The following is a 15,190-nucleotide window of genomic DNA, read 5'->3' on the forward strand; positions in this document are numbered from 1 at the left end:
CTCTTCACTTTGCCAGCCACTGGGGCTGCAGTGACATGGAGACACGTGTGGCCCCGAGGTGTGTGTGGTTTCAGGCCAGAGGGCAGCTGGCATCTATGAACTTTCAGTGCATGCCAGGTATGGATACCAAAGTGCAGACAGGCCCCAGGGCATTCACCCCCATCCCAGAATTCGGGGTAGAAAACATGGCCCTCATCCTAGGGATGGGCAACTCAGCAACCCCAGAAGTTATGGATCTTTCCTGAAGCTCAATATTCTTATCTATCAAATGGGCATATGTGTACCTTCCTCTTGGAGTTGTGAAAAACACACAAACCCTGCAAATGCCCAGCAGACCACTTAGCATTTGGTAGGAGGATGGTGTTAAGAACTCCAATTCTCCACTCGCCCGTCCTCCACCCTTTTCACTGGGCTTTGTTGCTCCTTTCAAGAGAGGGGTCTATTTTTCCACGTCTGATTTGGAGTTCTGTCGTCTGAATCACTTTGGCTTGAAGACATGTTTCCACACTTCTGTTTCTGCTCTTGCCCCTGGCTTTCACCCCAGGTGGCCTACTTGAGCAGAGCTGTCACCCCAGCTGACAACCTGCCAGGCCCAAACACACAAGCAGGCCCAGAAGAGACCAGAACCATCAGCCAAAATTGCCAACCTGAGGCTCGAGAGTGAAAGAAATTCTTATTATTCCACAAGCCACTGAGTCTTGGGGATGGTGAGTTTTTCGGCATTACCATGGCAACAGACACCTTAATTCCATGGCTGCTGTTTATCTCTTACCCCCCTCTGAGCCCTCTGACACAGCGGGACTTCTGGATCTACTCAGAGCCCATCTGACTCTGGGGTATGCTGCCACCATCCAGATGTTGGCCCCGCCCTCCACCACCCACTTGCCTTCATCCCGTCTGCAAGGGTGTGGCATCCAGGTGCTGCGGGCAGCTTCCATCATCTCTCTACTGATTTCCCAGAGACCCGTGAGGCAGGAATTTTGCTAACAGGCAAGAAATGGTGTGAAGAGAGGGTGTAGGAAATTCCAGGGCCAGGAGCGTCATTGGCCAGGGCATGGCAGTGTCCTGGGGCAGCTCACGGTACAAGGGGGTCACCAGACACCCACTGAAGTGCTTAGGAAGCCCAGGGCAGGGCACAGGTCTGACCCACCCTGGGACAGGATGTGACAAAGCTCAGGGCTACAAAGGAAGTTAGGCATGGGGATAGGCTGAGCTCGGTGACCCACATTATGTGCCCAGTTTCCTGGTGGGGCAGATGCAGAGTGAGCCCACAGATCGCAGACCATAGGCAGTCCTTCTGTCCACATGCCCCATCTCAACTCACCATGTCTCTCCTTCCCCCTACACACAACTCAAAAGCAGAATGTTTCAGAAAAGGAAACTCACCTATAAGCCTCTGCTTTGGGTAGGGGGAGAGATGTCCTGAATGTTAACAAGAATCAATAATCAGGATCAGTCATAGTCATCAGAGGAATACAAACCAAAACTGCAGTGAGGTATCAACTCACATCTGTTAGGATGGCCCTTATGAGAAAAAAAAAAAAAAGGCAAATACAACAGAGCATTGGCAAGAATGTGGAGAAATTTTGGACACTGTTACTGAGAATGCAAAGTGGTGCAGCCACTATGGAAAACAGTATGGAGGTTCCTCAAAAACTTAAAAATAGAACCACCTAAGATCGCTGAATCTCACTTCTGGGTATGATCCAAAGAAGTGAAATCAGGGTCCTTAAAGAGATATAAGTGTTGCTATGTTCACTGCAGCATAATTCACAAGAGCCACTATAAGGAAACTAAACCTCCATCAACAGATGAATGGATAAAGAGAAAGGTGGTCTGTACATACAATGGAATATTATTCAGTCCTAAAAAGAAAGAAGTCCTGCAGTTATGACAACACAGAAGACACTTGAGACCATTATGTTAAGTGAGATAAGCCAGTCATAGAAAGACAAATGCTGCATGAGTCCACTTATGTGAAGTGTCTAAAATGGTCAAATTCATAGAATCAGAAGCTGAAGGGGTGACAGCCGCAGACTGAGAGGTGGGGAGGTGGGGAATTAGTAATCAACAGGCATGAAATTTCAGGTAAGCCAGATGAGTAAGCCCTAGAGATATACTCAACAACTCCGTATCAATAGTCAACAGCGATGCATTGCACACTTAAAACACTTGTGAGCAGGGTAGATCTCCCGTGGTTTTTACCACAATAAAATTTAAAAATTTAAAATCTAGGATTGGTGTTTAATGTCTATTATAACTGCTCCTCAGAACAACAGTGTAAGAGGTCCAACCATTCTCACTTCAGCAGCTGTGAAGCCGGGCTCACTCACTCACCACAGGGCCAGGAATGAACAGCTGGGATGTTCCAAGCCTCCTAATTTCACCCAGAACACGGATTCCAATCTTGACTCCAAAGGCAGGGACATTATCCTTTGATCCCAATTTTAACTCACTTTCAGGACACCTCTGGTAGTCATGTACAAGTGTGAGGGTTGGGCCATGAAGAATGCTGAGCACAGATGCTTTTGAATTGTGGTGCTGGAAAAGATTTTTTTTGAGAGTCCCTTGGAAAACAAAGAGATCAAACCAGTTAAACCTAAAGGAAATCAACCCTGAATATTCATTGGAAGGACTGATGCTGAAGCTGAAGCTCCAATACTTTGGCCACCTAACTCAAAGAGCCGACTCATCAGAGAAGACTTTGATGCTGTGGAAGATTGAAGGCAGGAGAAGGGGACAATAGAGGATGTGATGGTTGGATGGCATCACTGACTCAATGGACATGAGTTTGAGCAAACTGGGACATAGTGAAGAGCAGGCGAGCTGTAGTCTATGGGGTTGCAAAGAGTCAGGTATGACTTAGTGACTGAACAACAACAGGGCACCTCAGCTCAGAAGCCACATTCCCCTACCTAGTCAAGTGCACAGACTTCTGGAAGGGAGTCCTTTCCCCCGGATGCCACCCCCACCCCACCCCGTGTGACCTACTCTCAAAGCTGCCCAGGAACGGGCTCGGCCATCCTCCCAGGATGCCTGTCTCAATGTTTTGCTGCCCTCATTGCCGGCTCCTTGGTCCCATAAAAAGAACAAATCAAACTTAAGCACACGCCAGGCATTAAAGAAAGCCACATTTGGAGCTGAGTAAGTAGCTGGAAGCCTGCCAGGGCCTGTGGGAAGGATCTAGAAGAAACTCTGAGCCGAGGGTCATTAAAGGAAAGCTATTTAATATTAGAAAGGGAAGCGAATTTTAAAAGCTCTGTCCTATTACAGACTCTTGCCGCGTCCCATCTTCCAGTTAAAACCCAGAGCACATTTCCACCTCCTCTCCCTTTGCGGGATGCCAGAAGCGCAGCCCTCCACCCAGGAGAACCCAGAGCACCAGCTCCAGCCCCACAGGCGCTAAGATAATCACAGTCGTGAGAACCATAAAATAAAGAGGGATTTAGGAACTGAGAGCAGATCAATGAGGAAGCGGGGACGTCTCTAGGTTAAAATGGACTGCCCGCCGGGATAACCTGCTCTTTCCATGGGGCTCTGGGTTAACTGCATGATGTCTCAACATTCAAAGAGAAAGCAATCAAATTCTATTCAAATCGCGCTCTCCTCCGAGTCCTGAGGACGATGGCTTTTGAATCATCCTCTGACATGCCAGCAGGCTTCTGGAATATCTCAGGGAAGAGGGCCCACCTGGGCCCATGTGCTCACTGGCTCCCTTCAGCCAGAGCGCCTCTGCTTCTACCTGTTTGACAAATTGGCTTCCCATAAGATTCCATTTTCAGAAAGAGTTCCATTAAAAAAAAAAAAAATCACAGACCCCCACTTGAATGCAACCCGGCCCTCTGCGGTCAAGGTAGTTTGTGAAAAACAGAAACTTCACAGCTGAAGCTCTCCAAATAAGATTCAGGAGCTCTGCCCTCAGCGCAGAGTGGGGACGGTGGCATTGTTGGATACCAGCCTAAGGGGAGAATGTTCCGGAAGCTTTTAGAAACAGAAGGGCTGCTCAGGTGCCAAGGCAGGCATGCAACCTGAAGCCAATGCCCTTCAAAGAACAATGGTTCCTTTGAAGGAGGAGTGGATCATACCTGCCTCCTGAGTGAACACAGGAGTACGGTTCGCCCCAGGAGACGGGGGTCTGCACCCCTCAGAAGCTGGAAAGGGGTATTGGCCCTGGTTTTCCCTTCCTGATGACGGTGCTCATGACGAGCTCTCTCTCAGCCAGAAAGGTCCTCCCTGGCTCCTGCCTTTCACCCCCTGAGCTCAGGGCACGCCGCCAGCCAGCAACCCCACCCAGAGAGGGAGAAGGAAGCAATTCAGGTTATCTGTTCACAAGCTGATGCTTTGCAAGAATCAGCTTATGGCCAGCAGTGGTATTTTTACCAAGACGTAAAATAAGCGATGAGGGTAGACAGTTTTGCTTGGTTTGAAAGGTGCCTCCTTCAGATCCTTAGACTGTCTGCCTCACTACAGCTTACACTCTGTCACACGACAGCTACCGAGAAAAATTCCTCTTGTGCCGGAAAGCTGGACACTGTCACACATGTGATAGTAAAAACACAATAAGCTTCGAAATTACATGTAATTCCATATGTCACTTTCAACTGACGTTGCCTTTGTTTGTATGCTTTTTTTTTTCTTTTCAAAATCTTTTATTTACTTGGCCAGTTGAGTGTGAAAGCTACTCCAAAAAAAAAAAAAATCTACCACTTTAGCTTTTAACCAAGCTATTCTCTCCATGCCTTATTAACAATATTTCATCAAAACAAGCAGCATTCCATACAGCAGGACCCACAAGAGTTTGGGAAAAAGGCCTTCTATTTGCAGTCTTTTCCCTATAATATACAACCCTTGAAAGCAGGGTGTCACTTCTGATAATTATTTGTAAGTGCTATTTTTTTCTTGGGCGGGGATGGGGAGGGGGCTTTTGATATACAACCAACAATAAGGAAGTAGAAATTAATAAACCTCTCTAACTTAAAGCAGCCTGAAGTCATACCTATAACAATATGTGAACCCAACGCAGACCTCAGCATCAGCTGGGGTTCACAGCTCTGGGGCCAGGCAACCCCAGGAGAGACGGTGATGATGTCAGAGGAAATAGATCGAGGAGATGGGGGCAGAAAGAGGGTGGGGTCAAGTCAGAGCGGGGAGGAAGAGAGAGCAGGAAGGGACCTGGATGCAGTGTCTCAGCGTGTGATCTCAGAGTCCTTTGGATGTCAGCCACGATGATGTATGTGACTCCCTGTGCCAACGGATCCCCCAGGCTCTCCTTCCTCCAACCAGCCAGCTCATCCCTGCAACAGGTGTTTACAGAGCACCAGGGCTTGGCACGGCGGCTAGCAAGCAAAACCTAAGCTCTTGGGCAGCTTACAGTCTGGATGAGAGCACAGATATTCATCAAACACAGATGAATATGATATGATTGTGACAAAAGCAGCAAAGGAGAGGAAGGGGGACTCCAATGCCTGAGATGGGGTTGGTCTTGAGATCAGGGATAGTTTCTCTGGGACACGGGTCCCTTAGGATCTATAGGCTGAGTCAAGGTCACTCAGGGAGGAGGAAATGAGTGCTGACGCTCAACAAGAGGGATCGGCTCCTACAAGGATCCCATAGCAGGAGACTCATGGCGAGCAGGGGTGCAGCAGAAGGAGGGGGAGGACGTGGTGGAGCCCAGGGACCAGTACCCTCAGCCCTTTAAGACCACAGCAAGAACTTCCTGGGTTGATTCTTTTTTTAATAAAAAATTCAACATCCATTCATGATTTAAAAAAAAAAAAACTCTCTAGAAAGTGGACATATAGGGGACATGTGTGTGGTTGTATGCTCAGTCACTCAGTCATTCTGACTCTTTGTGGCCCCATGGACTGTAGCCCACCAGGCTCCTGTGTCCATGGAATTCTCCAGGCAAGAATACTGGGGTGGGTTGCCATTTCCTATTGCAGGGGATCTTTCCGACACAGGGATCAAACCCAAATCTCTTGCATCTCCTGCAATGGCAGGTGGATTTTTTACCACTGCACCACCCAGGAAGCCCATAGAGGGGTCATACTTCAACATAACAAAGCCCATAAATGACAAATCCACAGCTAACATCATACTCAATGGTGAAAAAGTGAAACCATTTCCTCTGAGATCAGGAAAAAGACAAGGACACCCACTCCCACTACTTTAATTCAAGTAGCTTGGAAGTCCTAGCCATAGCAGACAAAGATGAAAAAGACATAAAATCTTAATTGGGAAAGAATTAATAAAATTGTCGCTGTTTGCAGATGACATGATATTATATATAGAAAATCCTAAAGAAGCTACCAAAAAACTACCTGAGTTCATCAATAACTTCGGTAAAGTTGCAGGATACAAAATCAATACACAGAAATCTGTTGCATTTCTACACACTAACAATGAAAGATCAGAAGGAGAAATTAAGGAAGCAATCCTTGTACCATTGCATCAAAAAGAATAAAAAACCAAGGAATAAACCTACCTAAGGAGGCAAATATTCAGGTCAGGAAGCAACAGTTAGAACTGGACATGGAACAACAGACTGGTTCCAAATAGGAAAAGGAGTGCGTCAAGGCTGTATACTGTCACCCTGCTTATTTTACTTATATGCAGAGTACATTATGAGAAACGCTGGGCTGGAAGAAGCACAAGCTGGAATCAAGATTGTTGGGACAAATATCAATAACCTCAGATATGCAGATGATACCACCCTTATAGCAAAAAGTGAAGAGGAACTAAAAAGCCTCTTGATGAAAATGCAAGAGGAGAGTGAAAAAGTTGGCTTAAAGCTCAACATTCATAAAACTAAGATCATGGCATCTGGTCCCATAACTTCATGGGAAATAGATGGGGAAACAGTGGAAACAGTGTCAGACTTTATTTTGGGGGCCCCAAAATTACTGCAGATGGTGATTGCAGCTATAAAATTAAAAGACACTTACTTCTTGGAAGGAAAGTTATGACCAACCTAGAGAGCATATTGAAAAGCAGAGACATTACTTCGCCCACAAAGGTACGTCTAGTCAAGGCTATGGTTTTTCCCGTAGTCATGTATGGATGTGAGAGTTGGACTGTGAAGAAAGCTGAGCGCCAAAGAATTGATGATTTTGAACTGTGATGTTGGAGGAGACTCTTGAGAGTCCCTTGGACTGCAAGGAGATCCAACCAGTCCATTCTGAAGGAGATCAGTCCTAGGTGTTCTTTGAAGGGAATGATGCTAAAGCTGAAACTCCAATACTCTGGCCACGTCATGTGAAGAGGTGACTCATTGGAAAAGACTCTGATGCTGGGAGGGAGTGGGGGCAGGAGGAGAAGGAGACGACAGAGGATGAGATGGCTGGATGGAATCACTGACTCAATGGATGTGAGTTTGAGTGAACTACGGGAGTTGGTGATGGACAGGGAGGCCTGGCGTGCTGTGATTCATGGGGTTGCAAAGAGTCGGACACGACTGAGCGACTGAACTGAAAAGAACTGAAGGAGGCAAAAGATCTGTATTCTGCAAATTATAAGATACTGATAAAAGAAACCAAGAGCTTTCTTTATTATAAGAGCAACTGAAAGGCATGGAAAGGTTTCAGGTGGGCAGTGACATGGCCTCAACAGCTCACTCTGTCTATAGGTGCAGACTAGACAGACAGCATGGAGTAGGGCAGTAGTCCAACCAACATGGCAGCAGTGATGGAAAGGAGAAGACCCCAAAGATGACTAGGAGGTGAATCTCAGGGAAGTGGCCCTGGATTGGACGTGGGAATGTGAAAGATGCAGAAAGACCACAAGAGTTCCAGCTTGGCCAGTCAGATGGGCTGTGGCACCATTTCGGAGAATGGAACAGCTATTCTGAGCTTAGAGAATCAGGAATGTCACCAGAGGGCTCATATGTATGTTTGGGGGAAATGAGTTTAAAGTAAGGGTAGCTGGCCTCATTCAACCTTTCTAAAAATGAGACAGTGGCCCTCAGGGACTGTCCTTGTCGTGTCCACCCTAGCGTCGGATCTCGATGAGGTTCTTCGGTTCCTCAGTACACAATAGGCAGTAACTGAGCATCCATGCTTCTGAGAGGAAGCAGTTAAACCTGGCTGGATGTAGTTCTTTCTGACACAAAGCTACAATAATGGGAAATCTTCCACTGAGTTCTTTGCTTAGTACTTTTTGCCAATTATTTTTAAAATTAGATTATGTACCAGGTGATGGTACATAGATGGTACAAAGATGAATCTAGAGGCAGAAACTCATACAGGGTGGAAAAGTTGCTTATTGCACTATTTATGGGTGATTGTAGCGAAACTGAGGGTCAAGACCCAGGCAGCCTCTAAACAGAATTGAGGAGGAGGTGTGAGAGTAATGGTTATTCATCAGAGAACAAACAGGAACCATCACATGCCCCTGTGACAAAAGCAACTTGGTCTATTTTCTTTCCAATAATGTCCTACACAAGTTGGCACAACAGACCCAAACGTGTCTCTTTATATCTTGCTCAGCAAGCAGGAATAAATGTCCTTTCTTCTCTGGGGATCAGGGGTTGTGCTGCTTTTTCCCACCTCCCTCTTGCAGAGGAACCTAAGCGGTCACAGTCCATGGCATTGCAAAGAGTCTGACATAACTTAGCGACAAAACCACCACAACTCTTGCAGAACAGTGTGGAGGCTGAGTGGGCAAAAGCAGAAAGGAGCCATTCAGGTGGAAGGCTGTCCCCTCTCAACAAGGGTAGCCAAGTTACAGGACAGTTGCCTGTCATATGAAGCTCTTGCAAGAATCTCAGAAAAATCCAAAGACAGAAGCTTTCTCTGCCATGGCTGTCACGTGACCCGATTCCCAGCCTGCTCTGCGGGCTTCCTGAGAGGGGCAAGTGGGATCCCTGGATGCGGTTGGCTCCCTGTGGGGCTCCTTGGTACACACAACGCCGCTCAACCTAGTGAACAACTGGCCCACGTTCATGAGCCTGTCCCTGAACTTGGGAACATGGATGAGGGGGACAAGGTCCCCACTCTCCGAGCCCACAGTCTTTAAGGGGGGACCGGGGCGGGGTGCACAAATCTTCAAAGGAAACACTGGAAAGACTAGGATGGCAGAACAAAATGCCTTTGGGAGATTGGGGGTGGGGCAGGTTGATTCAGGGAACTAATCTGAAAAGGTAAGGATTTTCTCAACAAAAACACACAGAAGACAGTTTCAGGAGAGTCTCTCCATGGCCAATGAGAGATACAAGCAAGTGTTGAACACAGGCGCTGCAAGGCTACCCAACTGCAGGAAAATCTAGGAGAGTAAGCTAGAGTCAGAGGAAAACCGCACCAAATGCCAGGCCAAGGAGTGTACACTTGGCTCTCTGAGGTCAGGGAGGGTGGTTGCTTTGGTTAAAGATGCTCTTACACACACTGCTCCACAGAGGGATCCTCCCCACAGGCAGGGCAGATGAGGGTAGTGTAATCAAAACAGCTCTGTAAAAAAAAATTATCCCTATCTTTCTACTCCAACCATTAGAGCCCTAATTAAAAACAAAACAAAACAAAAACAAACAAACAACAACAAAAAAAAACCACAGGTTTTTCAGGAGATAAATTTGGTGTCCCGGGGAACCTGCCTGCCAATGCGGGATATGTGAGGCTCTCCAGGTAAGATCCCCTGGAGGAGGGCATGGCAGCCCAGAGAAGCCTGGAGGGCTACAGTCCCTGGGGTCGCAAAGAGCTGGACACGACGGAACCAACTGAGCGCAAATGAACTTATTTATGAAACAGAAACAGACCTGAAGACATAGAAAACAAATTTATGGCTGCCAAAGGGGGAGGGGGAGGAATACATTAGGAGTTTGAGATGAACAGATATACACTCCTACATATAAAATAAAAATCTGGCAAGGACCTACTTATGTAGGGAGGTATATAGCATAGCACAGGGAACTCTACTCAGTATCTTTAATAACGTATAATGGAAGAGAATGTGAAAGAAGACTATAAATATTTATATATATAACTGAACCACTTCCCTGTACACCTGAAATGAATACAACACTGTAAATCAACTATATTTCAAAATTTTTATTCAATAAAAAGTAATTTTTAAAAAGCAGTTTGGGATTAGCAGATACAAACTACTATATATAAAATAAATAAACAACAAGGACCTATATTCAACATCCTGTAATAAATCATAATGGAAAATAATATGAAAAAGAATATGTGGTGTGTGTACATACATATATATACATGTATGTATATAAAACTGAATCACTTTGCTATACAGCAGAAACTAGCGCAACAGAGCTACCAGGGAAGCCCTAAAATCAACTACACTTTGATTAAAATAAAGAAATAAAAATGTGGTGTCCCTTCTATGTTCATAGAGAAACTGCATTACAGATCACAAGACAGGAAAGAAACACAGCTCACATCAGATCCGGGGTGGTTTTTAAGGTGTAATAGAAGAACCTGTCCTCAAAGCGTGGTAAAGGGTATGTTTTATTGGGGAAACCGTTTGATGCTATGAACTAAAATTGAAACTTTGATTATGAAGGAAGAAAACCACTGCTCTTACAAAAGCTGGAATAAAGGAACAATAACCCTCAAGTTTTAAGTGGAAATATAATCACTTCATTCCACTCATCCATCAAAAACCCACCCTTTAAATACTGCCAGTTTTAAAGGTCGGGCTTAATTGATCAGGAGGGAGAAAATTTCATGCCGTCCCACCTTCCTTCCTAAGCCAAGTGAATTAATAATGAAAACTTCCCGGTGACCTTCATCACACATTTCCTATAACTGATGCTCCCAAAAAAGGTTTAAGTGGGCGCCTGATTCTCTCCACCTTTTCTATGTCCTCAGAGAAAGCAGTCTCATAGACAGGTAGCACGGTGATGGAGAACCAGGAAATGGAATCTTTTTATATCACACAAAATGGAAATTTGAAAGGGACTTCCTACCTTCCACTGATTTTGAAAACAGACATGAGTTTGGGCAGAAATCGTCATCCTTTCTACATTTTTTTTTCTCCTTTAGTGTTCAGATCTTATTAATCATAGTAAACTGAAATTTTACCCAGACCCACAGATTTCAAAAGGCCTTGCCAAGACGACAACTTTACCATAAGAAATCGGCTCCTGCCCTCCCCAGTCCTGGTATTTCCAGTGACCGAAACAGTAAACAGTTGCACTGTGCAAATGAAGGAAACAAAAATGAAAGCTCAGAGATGACATTCACTTCAGGTTTCCTGCACAAGCCCTCTGAACTCCATTTGATCCAGCTTCCATAAGAGAGGGGACCACCCATACCCCTGAGTTTTAGAGCCGCCCCGCGGACATGGGGGAATCCTAAACCACAGGTCTCTAAGACCCGAGAAAGTGGAGCAGCTTTTTCAAAAATAAAGGATGGATTGAGAGCAAAGTCAACACTGGCACTGGACTTCCAGTTAAAAACGCCTGACAGCAGGCATGGATTCCCAGGTTGGCGCCTCTTCCTGCTCCACGTTTGGGGGTCTCGGATTTGAAGGCCCTCCTCTTCCCACTTTCTCCTTTCTCCTGCATTCATCTCAGCTCTTCTCCCGGATTCTCATGCGACCCACCTGTAAATAATGATCACGTCAAGACCGATGAACCTGACCTGCCTCTTCACCTCAAAACCAAAATTCCAACTGCTTTCTGGACATCAGGCAGAGATGGTTTCTCACATGCAGAGCATCTAGACCCCACAAATCCAGGGTCCTCCCACCAATACCAGCCCTTGACTCCTGAATTTCCTACCCTACTGATGGGAGCCCTATATGCCCAGAGACACCTTTAACTCCTCCCTTATCCAGCTGCCTATAAACTCTGCTATTCCGCAGTGCTCCAGTGGTTCCAACATCCTCTGCCCCTGCTCTGGCCCAAACCTGTACCATCTTCTTCCAGGAACAGCACGATGCAGTTGTCTTCCAAGAACACAGATCAGAACATGTATTCCAGCTCCTTACAGATTAAAAAAGAAGGAAGGTGTTTGTTTTGGTTCAACACAGTCGTAAGGCTTTCTAACAATTCCAGCTGCATGAGCAAGTCATGTGTGCATGCATGCTAAGTCACTTCAGTCATGCCTGGCTCTCTGAGACCCCATGGACTGTAGCTGGCCTGGCTCCTCTGTCCATGGCATTCTCCAGGCAAGAATACTGGAGTGGGTTGCCACGCCCTCCTCCAGGGAATCTTCCCAACCCAGGATCAAACTCATGTTTCTTGTGTCTCCTGCATTGGCAGGCAGGTTCTTTACCACTAGCGCCACCTGGGAAGCTCAAGCAAGCCTAGAGGTACCTTCAAGTAGAGTGAGGCTCCTGGCCTTGGGGCTCACTGTATGCTGGACCTACTCTTCAGAGACTTTCTCACTCCCGTGTGGGAAGGAGTGGGAAGGGTTTCAGTTGTCAGACATCAGGAAGAAGTTGGACAAAACAACCTCGATGACCCCTCTCAACCTTGAGATTCCATGGGCCTACCTATGCCTTTAGGACATCAGCTTGGCCTGTGGACTCCTTCTGGGAGACCTGCCCCGCTGTGAGCCAGGTACCTATAAGGCTGGATGCCCAGAAGCCAGGTTTCTAACATCTGACCTTGCCTCCTGACCTGAGATGACCGACTCAGGCTCGAGCCTGAGGATTTAACTCAAAGACACAGGCTGCGAGAGTTAGATCCAGTTACTGTATCTCCCATGTCTCCTGAATTGGCAGGTGGATTCTCTACCGCTGAGCCACCTGGGCGTCCCTCTCCCCCAGGCGGATTCTCTACCGCTGAGCCGCCTGGGCGTCCCTCTCCCCTACTGCATTAGCGCACATAAAATCCGTCTTAGCACTTTCCACCAGTGTCCCGTGCAGCTTCTCTTTAACAGAGGGAAACGACCTTGCGGGAAGACGCAGAGGGCATGAGTGTCCCCTCACAGCGTCAACTCCCAACCGCACTCGGTACCCACACAGCCACTGACTCCAGCAGAGACTCGCCCTGACCTGAGCTGGTCTCCTCTGAGTTCTCCTCTGAGAACTCCTGACTAGGCCGTGCTCCTGAGTTCTGTCCTTGGCCCACTTAGTGCAATTTTAGCAAGAATCCCGCTGAGTGAATCTAGAGGACATCCCCTGCCCTTGATATCTGATCAAATTCCTCTTCCCTCACCTGTCAAGTCACTTTAGCCAAAATCCTCCCTACTCCTGGCATTTCCTCCTCAGAGATCTTCCATCCACTGACCCCCTCCCTGCTCCTTGGCTGTAAATTCCCACTTTTCCTTGTACCTGGAGTTGAGTCAAATCTCTCTCCCCTCCTGGAAGACCCCACTGTCGCAGACCCTCTGAACAAGTGTCATGAGTGATTCTTTCTTCAGCAACTCCTCGCCTTCTGCCTGAATACCCAAGATTTAAGACTGCTTCTAATGTATTCTTCCAGAATGAGAACTTTGAAAATATAGATAGATCTAAGAGGAAACAAAGAAATCCAGGAGACAGGCATCTCTCTCCTCACCCAGGCTTGTTCGGGCACGTTCTCCACAGCCCCGACTATTCACCTCTGGCCTCAGGGCCCACTGGAACTTGCTTCTAAGCCATTAAACTGCCGATCGCCTCATGAGCAGGCTATGCTTGTCAGCAGAGCGAGAGCACGCGTGTTTTAGGCAACCTGCCGTGCCGTGCTCAGTTGCTTCAGTCGTGTCCGACTCTTTGCAACTCTGTGGACTGTAGCCTGTCGGGCTCCTCTGTCCATGGGCTCCTCCAACCAAGAATACTGGAGTGGGTTGCCATGCCCTCCTCCAGGGGATCTTCCTGATCCTGGGATCGAACTCGAGTCTCATGTCTCCTGTGTTGGCAGGCAGGTTCTTTACCACTAGCGCCACCTGGGAAGCCCCTTTAGGTGACCTAGTCCTCAGGAAAAGCAGACGGACACACCTGTGAGAGGCATCTGGATCTGACTGTCCTCCCAGGCACCTCTGAGTGCCCCACGGAAATGTGGCGACTCCCAGACTCCCCGTGGCGTGGTGGGAGCCAGCGTGCTTCCCGAGCGTGCCACCCACCCCAGCAGAAGCTTCTATCCGTAGATTCACATTCTTACTACAGGCAATTTCTGGTTAGGTTTTTGAAGGATCCGCACTAAATAGCTGCCACTACTAAAGAATAAGCTTATAAGCCATGCTTTGGGGGCTCCAGGAGGATTACCTAGGAAAGCTCCTTTCAAATAATATTTTTGTCTTGGGTTGACTGTGTCAGTTAAGGAAAGGATTTCAGATCCTGATACCTTTGATACAGGCAGGCAGTGAGGGATAATGAAAAGAGAAGCTACAAATGTGTGTGATCACATACACAGACATTTATACCAACTCATAGGCCACACTTACCACCTAAAATTCAAGTGGAGATTAAAAATTAAATTTGTCACATGAAAAACAATTCTCTCAGAATTTATTCTTGCTGCTGCTAAGTCGCTTCAGTCATGTCCGAAATCTGTGCGACCCCATACACGGCAGCCCACCAGGCTCCCCCGCCCCTGGGATTCTCTGGGCAAGAACACTGGAGTGGGTTGCCATTTCCTTCTCCAATGCATGAAGGTGAAAAGTGAAAGTGAAGTCGCTCAGTCGTGTCCAACTCTTCGAGAGCCCATGGACTGCAGCCTACCAGGCTCCTCCATCCATGGGATTTCCAGGCAAGAGTACTGGAGTGGGGTGCCATCGCCTTCTCCATTATTCTTGCTAGAGTCTCTGAACTGAAATATTCTATTAACCCAGCAGTCTTATCACAAGACCATTGGAAATTTGACTTATACCCACGTGACTTCTCTCGTGAAAGGGAGTAAGAAATCTTATTTGCGTGCCATTTACATTAACAAACTTAACAAAGTTAGGGACTGGAGTCATCCCAGTCCTAGTGTTTCTACAGTTGAATGCCTATGAATTGACGCTCCATAAAAAAATGATTTATGAGCGCACAGATACTGTGCCTATATTTAAATTGCACCCTCTCCAGTTCTGAGAAGATTCTGTATTTGTCCCATTATTCATTCTTGCCGGAACTGTGCTCCACGCTGGCCTAACCCCCTCGCACGCTCAGTGATCTGGGGTAATCTCGGCTTCTGAAGGCACTACCTAAGGCAACCGATATTTCTTCTGCATTGTTTGTTTTTTCAGAGACTGCCAGCCTAAAAGCCTGTGTGTTTGGAAATTCAAATCAGCTTCAAATCTTGTCGGAGTGGCTGAGCTCTCATTTA

The 15,190-nt window shown here is 46.9% G+C and overlaps 1 protein-coding gene across 5 annotated transcripts in view; it reads right to left on the reverse strand.

Moving 5' to 3' along the window:
* C26H10orf90 (chromosome 26 C10orf90 homolog) overlaps nucleotides 1-15,190 on the reverse strand; it is a 249,556-nt gene that overhangs the window by 197,735 nt on the left and 36,631 nt on the right. The window lies entirely within an intron of this gene.

This window comes from Bos javanicus, chromosome 26 (assembly GCF_032452875.1).
Source record: "Bos javanicus breed banteng chromosome 26, ARS-OSU_banteng_1.0, whole genome shotgun sequence".
Lineage (NCBI taxonomy): Eukaryota > Metazoa > Chordata > Mammalia > Artiodactyla > Bovidae > Bos > Bos javanicus.